Below are 14,968 nucleotides of genomic sequence, written 5' to 3' on the forward strand. Positions count from 1 at the left end.
AAAATCTCCTATGTGTAACCACTCGTCTGCAATTCTAAGCTCATTGCATGGATCTGATATTTAGCATTTTCGTCTTGCCGAATAAAAACTTTAATATTTCTGAATCTTGAGTCTTCTTACATTTTTCGAACCCTACTCTTTTATTTTGTACTCCAATACGTAATTCATTATTGCTACAATATTAACATATTTATCTTCTAGAGCCGATAGAGTTCTCAAAATATCAAGTATCTTGGCCCTTGCCACACGCTGGGTTTTTCATACAGAACCTTTATTTCCTTGTAAAGTTTTGACTCTAAGAAGATCTATGAACTATTCATGATGGCCAAACATACAGCATGTGATTAACTGCTGTTTTGATTTATAGTTATTTAAAAAAATACATAAAATATAAAATTACAAAGTAGTCAAACTGCGGGTGGTTAGGTTATTAACCGAACTTTGTAAATTCCTTGATAAAATAGCAAATGATAAAAATAAATAGCTGTGAAAATAATAGCTACGTGACTAATATATTATTACCTATTATGTTATCTGTATTGTGGCTATATAAGAGAGTGATTTGCTTCCCAGTCTCATAAGCTAGCTCTCGTCTGTCCACAACATACCTACGTTTTCATAATGAAGGCCGTTATTTGTTTATTTTTCATCGCACTTATTGCAATTTCTAATGGAGACAAGCCACATTACGATATTAATAAAGCTCCTCAATTATTCGAGTTGTTTATGAAGAATTACAATCGTCACTACAAGAACGAGGCTGACAAAGAAGCTCATTACCAGGCATTTGTTGAAAATCTGAAAACTATCAACAGACAAAATGCTGTATCTTCAAGTGCAACATATGATATTAACGAATTTGCTGACTACACACCGGAAGAACTGAAACAAATTCATGGTTTATTATCATGAGGTAAGGAATATTTTAAATTTGTAATTTGTATGTATACGTTGCTGAATGAAACTGTTTATCGATGTACGCTAGTAATTTTTATAAAATCTACACAAGGTACCTAAGGTTGTACGTATGTACAGCCTATTACCGTAACCGTGTAACAACATAACAATGTGTACCTATAATGACGCAAAAAAAGCTAGCGTTTATAATTTCGTCACAAGTGTTATCGCGTGTAGCTAGTTATCAGAAATATGTTTCGATATAAGAGGTTCTTATAAAAATACAAAATATACATTTTGTACCGCTATTGCTTTTGTAATAATTATTATTTTAATTGTTTCAGATAAGAATTAGTGTACATAAACGCTGATTTTGTTTTAAAACATTGGACAAGTTGAAATCTGTCATCATTATGACAACCGTCTTATCATGCCAATAAATACTGTTCTCAAATTTTTGTTTCATTAACTAACAATTTTATTGAAAGTTAATTTTTGTATAAATAAAGCATGTGAGCTTATTTCCACTTCAATTTCTTTATGTTATTAAAGAAACTCTAAACCTTATGACTCAAATTGTCAGTACTAATAGAAGAACTCTGTCAAAGGCAAACGCACCGAGGAAACGCTGCCAAGTTCTTTGAGAATATTCGTCAACGAATAATGATAAATAATAATAAGACACGTTAGACAATTCAATATTATTATGTTTTCAGAATTTAGTTCTAGTATTTTAATACTACACATTGTTTTCCACGTCTTTTTACTTTACAGTAACCATGACCACAGGCAGATGGGATAAATGACAGCTAGTTTTGTTTTTGTTATCTACTGCTAAAGATTTTCTTAGTTTATTAGATATCACTCTGTATGCACACTAAATGCGCTGTGTCTTGAGGTTCAGTAATGTGCTCACAGGTATGGTATTTCATATTTTTGATGAGGGGAATCCAAGTTCTAAATAATTTCCAGTGGTGTTTTCTATTGAAGTTAGGCTTTTTTATAATGTCATTAGCCTTCAGTACATTAACCTTGGTATATGGCTATGGCTGACTAGTGTATGGCTTTACGGGGGAGCATTTTTGTTGTGTCAAAACGGGTGCAATTGCTTGGCCTTAACACAATATTTTCACTGAATACTCACTTTGATGCGCGTCTCTAATAATATCTCAGAAATGTTCCTCGAATTTTATACTAAATTTCCTCTGTGTTTGTACAATGTATAACAAACCACTATCATAATCAGGTTTGCATACACCGACTCGTTGTAAACCCGTTTTTCGATTATCGAATCCCCCGTTTTATTGGGTTCTCATTTTATTAAATTCAAACCTAGTAAAACTTTGTCGCTGTTGTGTATATTAATCATCATAATTTCTTACATTTATAGGATACTTGTCAGGTTTCGTCATTTTCATCATACTTAAAATGTCAAAGTTTTATTCGAAACCCTTACCGAGGAATCCATTGAACAAAGCCATTATTACCTTTATTTATTCGTCGGATAGATGAATATGGGAAGGTCGTGATGAAAAATATTATTTCAATCTATGATCGGTCGCCAATTTTGGTGATGGAGTACACCATAAATATCTTTGAATGCTACCTAACACCAGTTTTTATATTTTACTGTTTCAAGATTTTTTAGACACTTCCAGTTCTCATTGAAATAACGTTCGTATCGTATTTTTAATTTATTTAACTTAATATTTTACATTAATATCTATCTAATCTCGCTTAATGTCTATGTTAATATTTTAATGTATAATTAAAATTGTATAATATATATTAAAACTAATTACTTGACCTACACAATGAAAGTAAATTTGATACAGTATTGGAATTTTTTCGTTCATTTTTATAATAAGCAAAATTTTAATGTGAATTGTATAATTTTAATTTCTGAAAAAAAAAAAATTTTTTTCCTGAACAAAGTGACGGTATTAGATAGTATTCTTTTGTGATAGGAATATTATTTACTTCAAACTATTATATACATATATATAAAGTGACACACAATAAAAATTCGTAGCATCCTCTCCTCTTACGTTATGGATAAATAAATAAAATATTACATTCATTATTTTTTTTAAATTTTCTTTATGACGTTGTTAGATTCACGAAACATATGTAGCAATTGATCGAATATCCCCGGGGTGATACCTTTGTATGTACGAAATATCATATAGAAATTGACGGCTGACTCCGCGGAATGATCCCGTGAAACAGAAGATTTCTGAAACGACACAAGCAATATGATGGCATTGCTATCTTATAATCGGGCCAATTATGTAATCCTACGTATATCCTATAGTTATAAGTTCTAGTTGTGTATTTTTATTTATTATATATGTTTTAGTAAGGTATATGTTTTTTCTGTAACCTTTAGCTGTTTGTCAGCCGCAATCAAGCAAACGTCGCAAACATCAATAAATCCTTCTGTCCATCCTCTTATACTTAATACTTGATTTATACTTCCTCTTAATTATTTGACGTTTTTTTTAAGTAGTTGGACTATCGTTTTTTAATGGTTGTATATAAAATTTACTTTAAGGGATATGTAAACATTATGAGAACAAAAAAATATCTAAAATTACTTTCATTTTAAATAATTAGTATTTCATGGAAATACCACAACCAAGTTATTTAAGGTATTTTCACAATATCCAGTTATATTTTATGTATTGATTGATACTAGAATACAAGTAAATACAATGAGCAGCGGTATTGAAAAAGAAAACTACACCAGCTGCTTAGAATTTTCACAGCTGAAAAAGAACGCTTCATATTTTTATTTATTTATTAGTAAGCCTTGTCAATATGAAATAATTTAATATATGTTGCATTTCATCAGTCTTGTCTCCACGGTAGTTCAAACATTTCAACGCAATTAAAAGAAACAAAAATATGGAATATAAAATATGAAATTCCTATTTTTATAAAATATGTTATAAGAACAGAATAAAATCATATCTTAATTATTTCATTTAGTATTATACTTTTGATTCTGAATAAGATAGAGGTTCGAACTGCTTAAGGCTGTAGAGACAGTGCATAGAAAAGTACGATAAATATTAGTATGTATATACAAACCGTTCCTGCGCGTTAAAAATTAACTCCCACTATTCTATCCTGTCTTATAAAATTGTTGTAATACTAAAAATATTATCAAATAATTGTGGTACTTGCTGTGCAAAAACGTCAGTGTTTTACACGTTAAAAAACAAAAACAGTAATCGTTTTATATAATAAAAAAAACGATTTTAAATTAAATAATAGAAGTTACTTTTGAAATAATATTCTGTTTAAAACCTGATAACTCTAGTAAATTCATGTTTGTAACTTGGTATGTGGAATCATCTTAAAATTTAGAGAAAAAATATTACATAAGACCCAATAACTTATATTTTCGTCTCACGAAAAGTAACATAGAACTCGTATATTATTTGAACATAGATAAAAGTTTATTTTTAATTTATAAAACACAGTTTTGGAGTTCATATAAAGTATGACATAATATTGAATATTAGTATAAAAAATATAAATACTCCCTCTCAATTATACAAAGTTGTGAGTGCATTTATGAGTGAATTATAATAACTACAATAAATTATTTGTTATTCTTATTTTGTTTGACATCAAAAATTTGGTTCTTTTTTAAGCCATGTTATCGTAAATATGAAGCCATAAAATAAAATAAACCTAACCTGTGAAACATGTCACTTTTACCTTGTTTTTTTTTTTTAGTAAGGTTAAAGATTCACGCCTGTAACCTTTTTTAGATTTTATTGGAGATAACTAATTATAAATGGAAACGAAACCATAGGTTTTAAAAGTAACACCTCAACTTAAAGAAACCCGCGTATTGCTTCGTTTAAAATTCGATTAAGATTTACAGCTTCAGCTTAGGCATCCGTTGAATATCAAATTCCAACATCATATTGTAGAGGTAAATGAATCGTTCACTGATAAACAGTCTTTCAAGCACTTTAAATCTTAGATACCGGTACCACATTGACTACCTTCTTACAATCGAGTCAAAACAGGATATAAATTGTACACATGTGAATGTCATACTTTAAAAACCTATGAATATAATAGTTACGTGTCTAATTTTCTATTAACTTTTATGTTATTTGTATTGAATGATTCGCTTCCCCGTTTCATTAGCCAGCAAGCGTTTGTCCAAAACGTCCTTACGTTTTCACAATGAAGGCTGGTATTTGCTTACCTTTCATTGCATTTATAGCAATTTGTAATGGAGATATGCCACATTAAGATATTAATAATGCTCCTGAATTATTCGAGTTGTTTATGAAGAATTACAATCGTCACTACAAGAACGAGGCTGACAAAGAAGTTCATTATCTAGCTTTTGTTGAAACTTTGAAAGTTATCAACAGACGGAATGCGTTACCCCATAGCGATACACATGACATTAACAAATTTTCTGACTACACGCCGGAAGAACTGAAAAAAATATATATGGCTGTAATCCTCCAGGTGAGATATATCAATATGTGTCGTTATAATAGAAACTTCTAGTCTGACTCTGTGATTAAAATGTAAGCGTTGTAAAAGAAAAATATCTATCGTTGTTTTACTTTTTATTTTAATTAAAATCACAAAATAGTTAAAATTTATTAAAAGTCTATAAATTAAAACAGATAACGGACATAAATCCGAACAATAAAAATAAAAAAGGACATACTTTTTAGAATTATCCTTAACGTACCCATGCTTCTAGTCGAAGAAAGCTGTTGTTTCCAGATATATACATATATTTCTTGTATCATTTATCACATTATAAAATGTTAGGTAAACAATAGTCTATCCAACATATATGCGAGTATTTGGAATTAGTCGCTATATAATAAAATAGCGATTTGTCAAAAATATATAAACTATTACGAATACTTCTAAGTAAATTAAAAAAAAATGATTATAATATTATTTTTTATTGTTTCTGATAATAATTAAGACACGTTAAAGTAATCATATATCATGCTTATACCTAGGAATACGTTCAAATCAATTATAATTTTTGCATATTGAGAAAGCATTCTGATAAATACTGTTTTGATTTTTTTTTGTCTTAAATTAAGATAAGCTACTTGAAAAAAAATATAAACAAACTATATTTTAGGATTTCTATACCCATGTTTAAAAATATGCGTATATGAACCCAAAAAAGACAAATGTGGTTACGAAATCGAAATAGTCACACTATCAACAAAATTGGTACTTAATATTTCCAAAATGTATGTTAATAAAAACTTTAATATTTCGGAATCTTGAGCCTTCTTACATGATTCGAACCCTACTTTGTTATTTTGTGCTCCAATACGTAATTAATTATTGCTACAATATTAACGTATTTATCTTCTAGAGTCGATAGAGTTCTTAAAATATCATATATCTTGGTCCTTGCCACACGCTGGGTTTTTCATACAGAACCTTTATTTCCTTGTAAAGTTTTGACTCTAAGAAGATCTATGAACTATTCATGATGGCCAAACATACAGCATGTGATTAACTGCTGTTTTGATTTATAGTTATTTAAAAAAATACATAAAATATAAAATTACAAAGTAGTCAAACTGCGGGTGGTTAGGTTATTAACCGAACTTTGTAAATTCCTTGATAAAATAGCAAATGATACAAATAAATAGCTGTGAAAATAATAGCTACGTGACTAATATATTATTACCTATTATGTTATCTGTATTGTGGCTATATAAGAGAGTGATTTGCTTCCCAGTCTCATAAGCTAGCTCTCGTCTGTCCACAACATACCTACGTTTTCATAATGAAGGCCGTTATTTGTTTATTTTTCATCGCACTTATTGCAATTTCTAATGGAGACAAGCCACATTACGATATTAATAAAGCTCCTGAATTATTCGAGTTGTTTATGAAGAATTACAATCGTCACTACAAGAACGAGGCTGACAAAGAAGCTCATTACCAGGCATTTGTTGAAAATCTGAAAACTATCAACAGACTGAATGCGTTACCCCATAGCGCTACACATGACATTAACAAATTTTCTGACTACACGCCGGAAGAACTGAAACAAATTCATGGTTTATTATCATGAGGTAAGGAATATTTTAAATTTGTAATTTGTATGTATACGTTGCTGAATGAAACTGTTTATCGATGTACGCTAGTAATTTTTATAAAATCTACACAAGATACCTAAGGTTGTACGTATGTACAGCCTATTACCGTAACCGTGTAACAACATAACAATGTGTACCTGTAATGACGCAAAAAAAGCTAGCGTTTATAATTTCGTCACAAGTGTTATCGCGTGTAGCTAGTTATCAGAAATATGTTTCGATATAAGAGGTTCTTATAAAAATACAAAATATACATTTTGTACCGCTATTGCTTTTGTAATAATTATTATTTTAATTGTTTCAGATAACAATTAGTGTACATAAACGCTGATTTTGTTTTAAAACATTGGACAAGTTGAAATCGGTCATCATTATGACAACCGTCTTATCATGCCAATAAAACTGTTCTCAAATTTTTGTTTCATTAACTAACAATTTTAATGAAAGTTAATTTTTGTATAAATAAAGCATGTGAGCTTATTTCCACTTCAATTTCTTTATGTTATTAAAGAAACTCTAAACCTTATGACTCAAATTGCCAGTACTAATAGAAGAACTCTGTCAAAGGCAAACGCACCGAGTAAACGCTGCCAAGTTCTTTGAGAATATTCGTCAACGAATAATGATAAATAATAATAAGACACGTTAGACAATTCAATATTATTATGTTTTCAAAATTTAGTTCTAGTATTTTGATACTACACATTGTTTTCCACGTTTTTTTACTTTACAGTAACCATGACCACAGGCAGATGGGATAAATGACAGCTAGTTTTGTTTTTGTTATCTACTGCTAAAGATTTTCTTAGTTTATCAGATATCACTCTGTATGCACACCAAATGCGCTGTCTTGAGGTTCAGTAATGTGCTCACACGTATGGTATTTCATATTTTTGATGAGGGGAATCCAAGTTCTAAATAATTTCCAGTGGTGTTTTCTATTGAAGTTAGGCTTTTTTATAATGTCATTAGCCTTCAGTACATTAACCTTGGTATATGGCTATGGCTGACTAGTGTATGGTTTTACGGGGGAGCATTTTTGTTGTGTCAAAACGGGTGCAATTTCTTGGCCTTAACACAATATTTTTACTGAATACTCACATTGATGCGCGTCTCTAATAATATCTCAGACATGTTCCTCGAATTTTATACTAATTTTCCTCTGTGTTTGTACAATGTATAACAAACCACTATCATAATCAGGTTTGCATACACCGACTCGTTGTAAAGCCGTTTTTCGATTATCGAATCCCACGTTTTATTGGGTTCTCATTTTATTAAATTCAAACCTAGTAAAACTTTGTCGCTGTTGTGTATATTAATCATCATAATTTCTTACATTTATAGGATACTTGTCAGGTTTCGTCATTTTCATCATACTTAAAATGTCAAAGTTTTATTCAAAACCCTTACCGAGGAATCCATTGAACAAAGCCATTATTACCTTTATTTATTCGTCGGATAGATGAATATGGGAAGGTCGTGATGAAAAATATTATTTCAATCTATGATCGGTCGCCAATTTTGGTGATGGAGTACACCATAAATATCTTTGAATGCTACCTAACACCAGTTTTAATATTTTACTGTTTCAAGATTTTTTAGACACTTCCAGTTCTCATTGAAATAACGTTCGTATCGTATTTTTAATTTATTTATCTTAATATTTTACCTTAATATCTACCTAATCTAGCTTAATGTCTATGTTAATATTTTAACGTATAATTAAAAATGTATTATATATAATAAAACTATTTACTTGACCTACACAATGAAAGTAAATTTGATACAGTATTGGAATTTTTTCGTTCATTTTTATAATAAGCAAAATTTTTATGTGAATTGTATGATTTTAATCTCTGAAAAAAATATTTTTTTTTCCTGAAAAAAGTGACGGTATTAGATAGTATTATTTTGTGATAGGAATATTATTTACTTCAAACTATTATATACATATATATAAAGACAATAAACATTCGTAGCATCCTCTCCTCTTACGTTATGGATAAATAAATAAAATATTACACTCATTATTTTTTTTAAATTTTCTCTATGATGTTGTTAGATTCACGAAACATATGTAGCAATTGATCGAATATCCCCGGGGTGATACCTTTGTATGTACGAAATATCATATAGAAATTGACGGCTGACTCCGCGGAATGATCCCGTGAAACAGAAGATTTCTGAAACGACACAAGCAATATGATGGCATTGCTATCTTATAATCGGGCCAATTATGTAATCCTACGTATATCCTATAGTTATAAGTTCTAGTTGTGTATTTTTATTTATTATATATGTTTTAGTAAGGTATATGTTTTTTCTGTAACCTTTAGCTGTTTGTCAGCCGCAATCAAGCAAACGTCGCAAACATCAATAAATCCTTCTGTCCATCCTCTTATACTTAATACTTGATTTATACTTCCTCTTAATTATTTGACGTTTTTTTTAAGTAGTTGGACTATCGTTTTTTAATGGTTGTATATAAAATTTACTTTAAGGGATATGTAAACATTATGAGAACAAAAAAATATCTAAAATTACTTTCATTTTAAATAATTAGTATTTCATGGAAATACCACAACCAAGTTATTTAAGGTATTTTCACAATATCCAGTTATATTTTATGTATTGATTGATACTAGAATACAAGTAAATACAATGAGCAGCGGTACTGAAAAAGAAAACTACACCAGCTGCTTAGAATTTTCACAGCTGAAAAAGAACGCTTCATATTTTTATTTATTTATTAGTAAGCCTTGTCAATATGAAATAATTTAATATATGTTGCATTTCATCAGTCTTGTCTCCACGGTAGTTCAAACATTTCAACGCAATTAAAAGAAACAAAAATATGGAATATAAAATATGAAATTCCTATTTTTATAAAATATGTTATAAGAACAGAATAAAATCATATCTTAATTATTTCATTTAGTATTATACTTTTGATTCTGAATAAGATAGAGGTTCGAACTGCTTAAGGCTGTAGAGACAGTGCATAGAAAAGTACGATAAATATTAGTATGTATATACAAACCGTTCCTGCGCGTTAAAAATTAACTCCCACTATTCTATCCTGTCTTATAAAATTGTTGTAATACTAAAAATATTATCAAATAATTGTGGTACTTGCTGTGCAAAAACGTCAGTGTTTTACACGTTAAAAAACAAAAACAGTAATCGTTTTATATAAAAAAAAACGATTTTAAATTAAATAATAGAAGTTACTTTTGAAATAATATTCTGTTTAAAACCTGATAACTCTAGTAAATTCATGTTTGTAACTTGGTATGTGGAATCATCTTAAAATTTAGAGAAAAAATATTACATAAGACCCAATAACTTATATTTTCGTCTCACGAAAAGTAACATAGAACTCGTATATTATTTGAACATAGATAAAAGTTTATTTTTAATTTATAAAACACAGTTTTGGAGTTCATATAAAGTATGACATAATATTGAATATTAGTATAAAAAATATAAATACTCCCTCTCAATTATACAAAGTTGTGAGTGCATTTATGAGTGAATTATAATAACTACAATAAATTATTTGTTATTCTTATTTTGTTTGACATCAAAAATTTGGTTCTTTTTTAAGCCATGTTATCGTAAATAAGAAGCCATAAAATAAAATAAACCTAACCTGTGAAACATGTCACTTTTACCTTGTTTTTTTTTTTTAGTAAGGTTAAAGATTCACGCCTGTAACCTTTTTTAGATTTTATTGGAGATAACTAATTATAAGTGGAAACGAAACCATAGGTTTTAAAAGTAACACCTCAACTTAAAGAAACCCGCGTATTGCTTCGTTTAAAATTCGATTAAGATTTACAGCTTCAGCTTAGGCATCCGTTGAATATCAAATTCCAACATCATATTGTAGAGGTAAATGAATCGTTCACTGATAAACAGTCTTTCAAGCACTTTAAATCTTAGATACCGGTACCACATTGACTACCTTCTTACAATCGAGTCAAAACAGGATATAAATTGTACACATGTGAATGTCATACTTTAAAAACCTATGAATATAATAGTTACGTGTCTAATTTTCTATTAACTTTTATGTATTTTGTATTGAATGATTCGCTTCCCAGTTTCATTATTCAGCAAGCGTTTGTCCAAAACATCCTTACGTTTTCACAATGAAGGCTGGTATTTGCTTACCTTTCATTGCATTTATAGCAATTTGTAATGGAGATAAGCCACATTAAGATATTAATAATGCTCCTGAATTATTCGAGTTGTTTATGAAGAATTACAATCGTCACTACAAGAACGAGGCTGACAAAGAAGTTCATTATCAATCTTTTGTTGAAACTTTGAAAACTATCAACAGACTGAATGCGTTACCCCATAGCGCTACACATGAAATTATTAATTTTCTGACTACACGCCGGAAGAACTGAAAAAAAAATATATGGCTTTAATCTACCAGGTGAGATATATCAATATGTGTCATTATAATAGAAACTTCTAGTCTGACTCTGTGATTAAAATGTAAGCGTTGTAAAAGAAAAATATCTATCAATGTTTTTCTTTTTATTTTAATTAAAATCACAAAATCGACTTTTAATAAATTTTAACAGTTTATCTGTTATGTCCGAACAATAAAAATAAAAAAGGGCATTCTTTTTAGAATTATCCTTAACCCATGCTTCTAGTCGACGAAAGCTATTGTTTCCAAATATATAAATTTCTTGTATAATTTTTCACATTATTAAATGTTAGGTAAGCAATAGTCTATACAACATATATACGAGTATTTGGAATTAGTCGCTATATAATAAAATAGCGATTTGTCAAAAATATATAAACTATTACGAATACTTCTAAGTAAATTAAAAAAAAATGATTATAATATTATTTTTTATTGTTTCTGATAATAATTAAGACACGTTATAGTAATCATGTATCATGCTTATACCAAGGAATACGTTCAAATCAATTATAATTATTGCATATTGAAAAAGCATTCTGATAAATACTGTTTTGTATATGTGTGTGCACATATGTATCGAATATTTTACCTAGTATTCAAGTTGTATATAATATAAATATTTGCTATCTATTTTTCTTTAAGATAAATCTCAACTTTGTCATTTAAATTGCCAGCACTAATACAAGAACTCTGTCAAAGGCAGTTGTCGCTAGAAGCCGTTAAGTACTTCGAGAAAATTCGATTAACGAATCCCGCAGATTTATTAGGTTTTCATTTTATTAAAATCTACGTCTTCTGAAACTTTGTCACCTTTATGAAATAAAATATTGTTTTCATTAAAATACATTTCAGTTTCTGTAATATATTCTTAATGAGCTCATGCTGTACAAACCGAGATATAATAAAATAAATTAAATAAAGTAATAAAGTTAGGCTTAATTCTTTCATATTCATAATTTAGGTTTTTTTTTTAAATATTAGTCAATATAAAGCAAATATTAAAATTTCAACCATCTGCTTCTGTTTTTCAATAAACTTACAAGACAGATACTCTTCCAGAGTCAATTCTCGTGAAAATAAAATTTTTGACAATTTGTCAAAAAAATAAAAGTTGGGCTTACACTCATTATTTCTTTTTCCTTTTTCTATAGATTATTATTCTTAATTATTCGTTTTTATTAATAGTTGACATATATTTTTCCTTTTATACAAATACTTATTTATCACATTCCTATAGCTACTACGTGCTGCTATTAAAAATTATGGGGTTTAAATTTATCCGTATATTAAGTAATAGCTCACTCATCACGTTCCGCTTTTTCAACCATTTTTACATTGTATATATTTTTTTCAAATCCCGTCTTGAGAAACCAATAACATAATGCATTTTTTTTATTTTCTTAGTTTCATATCTGAATTAATCTACAATTTAAGGATGAGAAAATATAATACCAATCAATATTCGGTCCCAAATTTTGCTGATGAAGTACTTTATGTCTAAATGTTAGGTGACCTCGATTATAATTTTCCTTGTATAACGATTTTCGGTTACTTTCTGTTCTTATTGAAATATTGTTATTTTCTTATATTTTAGATCAAATAAGCATAAATAATGGCCAGTGATCATTTATATAATATTCCACGTATATTTTAAGTTTTAATATAATATTAATATATTAAATTGAAACTTGTTACTTGGAGTAATTTATAAAATTCAATTTTAAGTATTAATAATAGTAATAATATTGTTTTTCTTTTAGTTTTTTACTTTGTATTAGCCTTAATGTCTAATTTAAACTGATATTTTAAGTTACAATATTGCACATATGTTAATGAAGTGTTTTATATGCATATTTTTAGGTTTTTCCCACCTGATGTAAAGCGGTTACCGTAGCCTAGGGACTCCTGAAATACCAAGGGTGTTATTTACGTGTTGTACACCTTTCAAATACCTATTAAAACCCTTTGTAGAAGAATCTTACGGAGTTGTACGTTTGGTAAATCTCAGCAGGGAGTTTGTTCCATATTCAAAATGTCCAAGTTAATATAAAAATTAAAAAAAAAACAAAGCAGTTCGTGCCAAACATCCCTCTGCGAGATGCTTATTTCAAGAATAGAGTATGCACCATGTAGGGGCGATGCTCATCATCTAATCATCATCCAAGATTACTTAGTACATTGGCTTTCTCTTTATCGCTATAACCTAAGTTACCAGTGACTTTCTACGTAGTACTTTCCGCGGTAGTGGTAAAGATGACTGAACTAACAATCTCTGTGTGACGTTAACCATTGATATAAAGGCACGACTATCAGAGAGGTAGATTGCTAAACGCAAACTAAATTCGACGATTTAATCGAACTTATATCTGACTTTGAACTGACCTGAAAAAACTTTGTTCCTAAGTGTAAAAAGTGTTTAATATATGAAAACAACTTTCTTTTTTTCGACCAGGGTTCTTAGCCCTAATTCTTTGATGTTTTAATTTTAATTCAATTATTTACACTGTGAGACCTACATAGTACATTTGATAAATTAATATTTTATTCAATAAGAAAATTGAATAAAAGTATCCTATTAAATCCCAGCTATGATTTCTTACTGTAACATAAGTATACTGTAACATAACTGTAACATCGAAATAGAGACGTAAAAAAGATTTTATGTGGCTGTCGAATTTACTTAAAAGGCATATTAAAAAATATACGTTACTGAAAGTCGGGTCTATATAAATTTGGTTTTCCCGATATCAAATCGGAAATAAATTCCAAACCCAGTGTTTGAGGTCTATTTGACAAACTTAATAGGTACATGGTAAAAATCACAACACCCCTTGTAATGCCACTGTTGGTTAAAATTCTAACGCTCAACGAATTATTGTACGGATGTCCTCAACGCTTGGGATTCTATATTATTGTGCACATAGTAACGTTATTTCGAGTACTTTATGAAAGCACAATGAAAGTCATTTGTTATTTAATGATAATTACATACATGCCCCAAAATTTCTACATTAAAATATGTTCGGATTCACTCCCAGCAAAGATCAGTATATTCACGCTGACGATTGAATACCAAATGTTTACGCATCATATAATTGATTGACTTTATTATAATAAAATTTACAAAAGGCCCAAGTAATTGCTTTCAGGCAAATTGAAAGTTCAAAATGGAAATATCCGCTTTTTAATGCTAAAAGAAATGATTTCGACTTTACTCTTTCATATACACTTAATTGATTCTTATTTATCTAGTCTAAATGCGTAAATTCCACGTAATTCACATCAATATTTTTCTAAGAAGTTAAAAATTATTTTGATATATTTAATAAAAAAATTACTATTTTACATTATAATTCAAAATAAGCTATAAATACGAGTATAACTTCGAAACAAAAATTTTATATAGTGATTATAGACCTGTTTTTGATGATCAACCCCAAATGTGAATACATTTGGGGTTGTACGTGAATGTGAACGTGTACTGATAACAGTT

General features: G+C 28.9%; 2 long non-coding RNA genes across 2 annotated transcripts; both read left to right on the forward strand.

Moving 5' to 3' along the window:
- Positions 1-225: 225 nt before the first annotated feature.
- Positions 226-1,351, forward strand: LOC133318895 (uncharacterized). The gene is made up of 2 exons (XR_009752626.1): positions 226-913; positions 1,242-1,351. It is a non-coding gene; the product is annotated as an uncharacterized LOC133318895 (long non-coding RNA).
- A 3,477-nt stretch (positions 1,352-4,828) lies between these two features.
- On the forward strand, positions 4,829-7,514 carry LOC116776193 (uncharacterized). The gene is made up of 2 exons (XR_004353890.2): positions 4,829-6,998; positions 7,327-7,514. It is a non-coding gene; the product is annotated as an uncharacterized LOC116776193 (long non-coding RNA).
- Positions 7,515-14,968: the final 7,454 nt, after the last annotated feature.

Source organism: Danaus plexippus, chromosome 8, assembly GCF_018135715.1.
Source record: "Danaus plexippus chromosome 8, MEX_DaPlex, whole genome shotgun sequence".
Taxonomy (NCBI): domain Eukaryota; kingdom Metazoa; phylum Arthropoda; class Insecta; order Lepidoptera; family Nymphalidae; genus Danaus; species Danaus plexippus.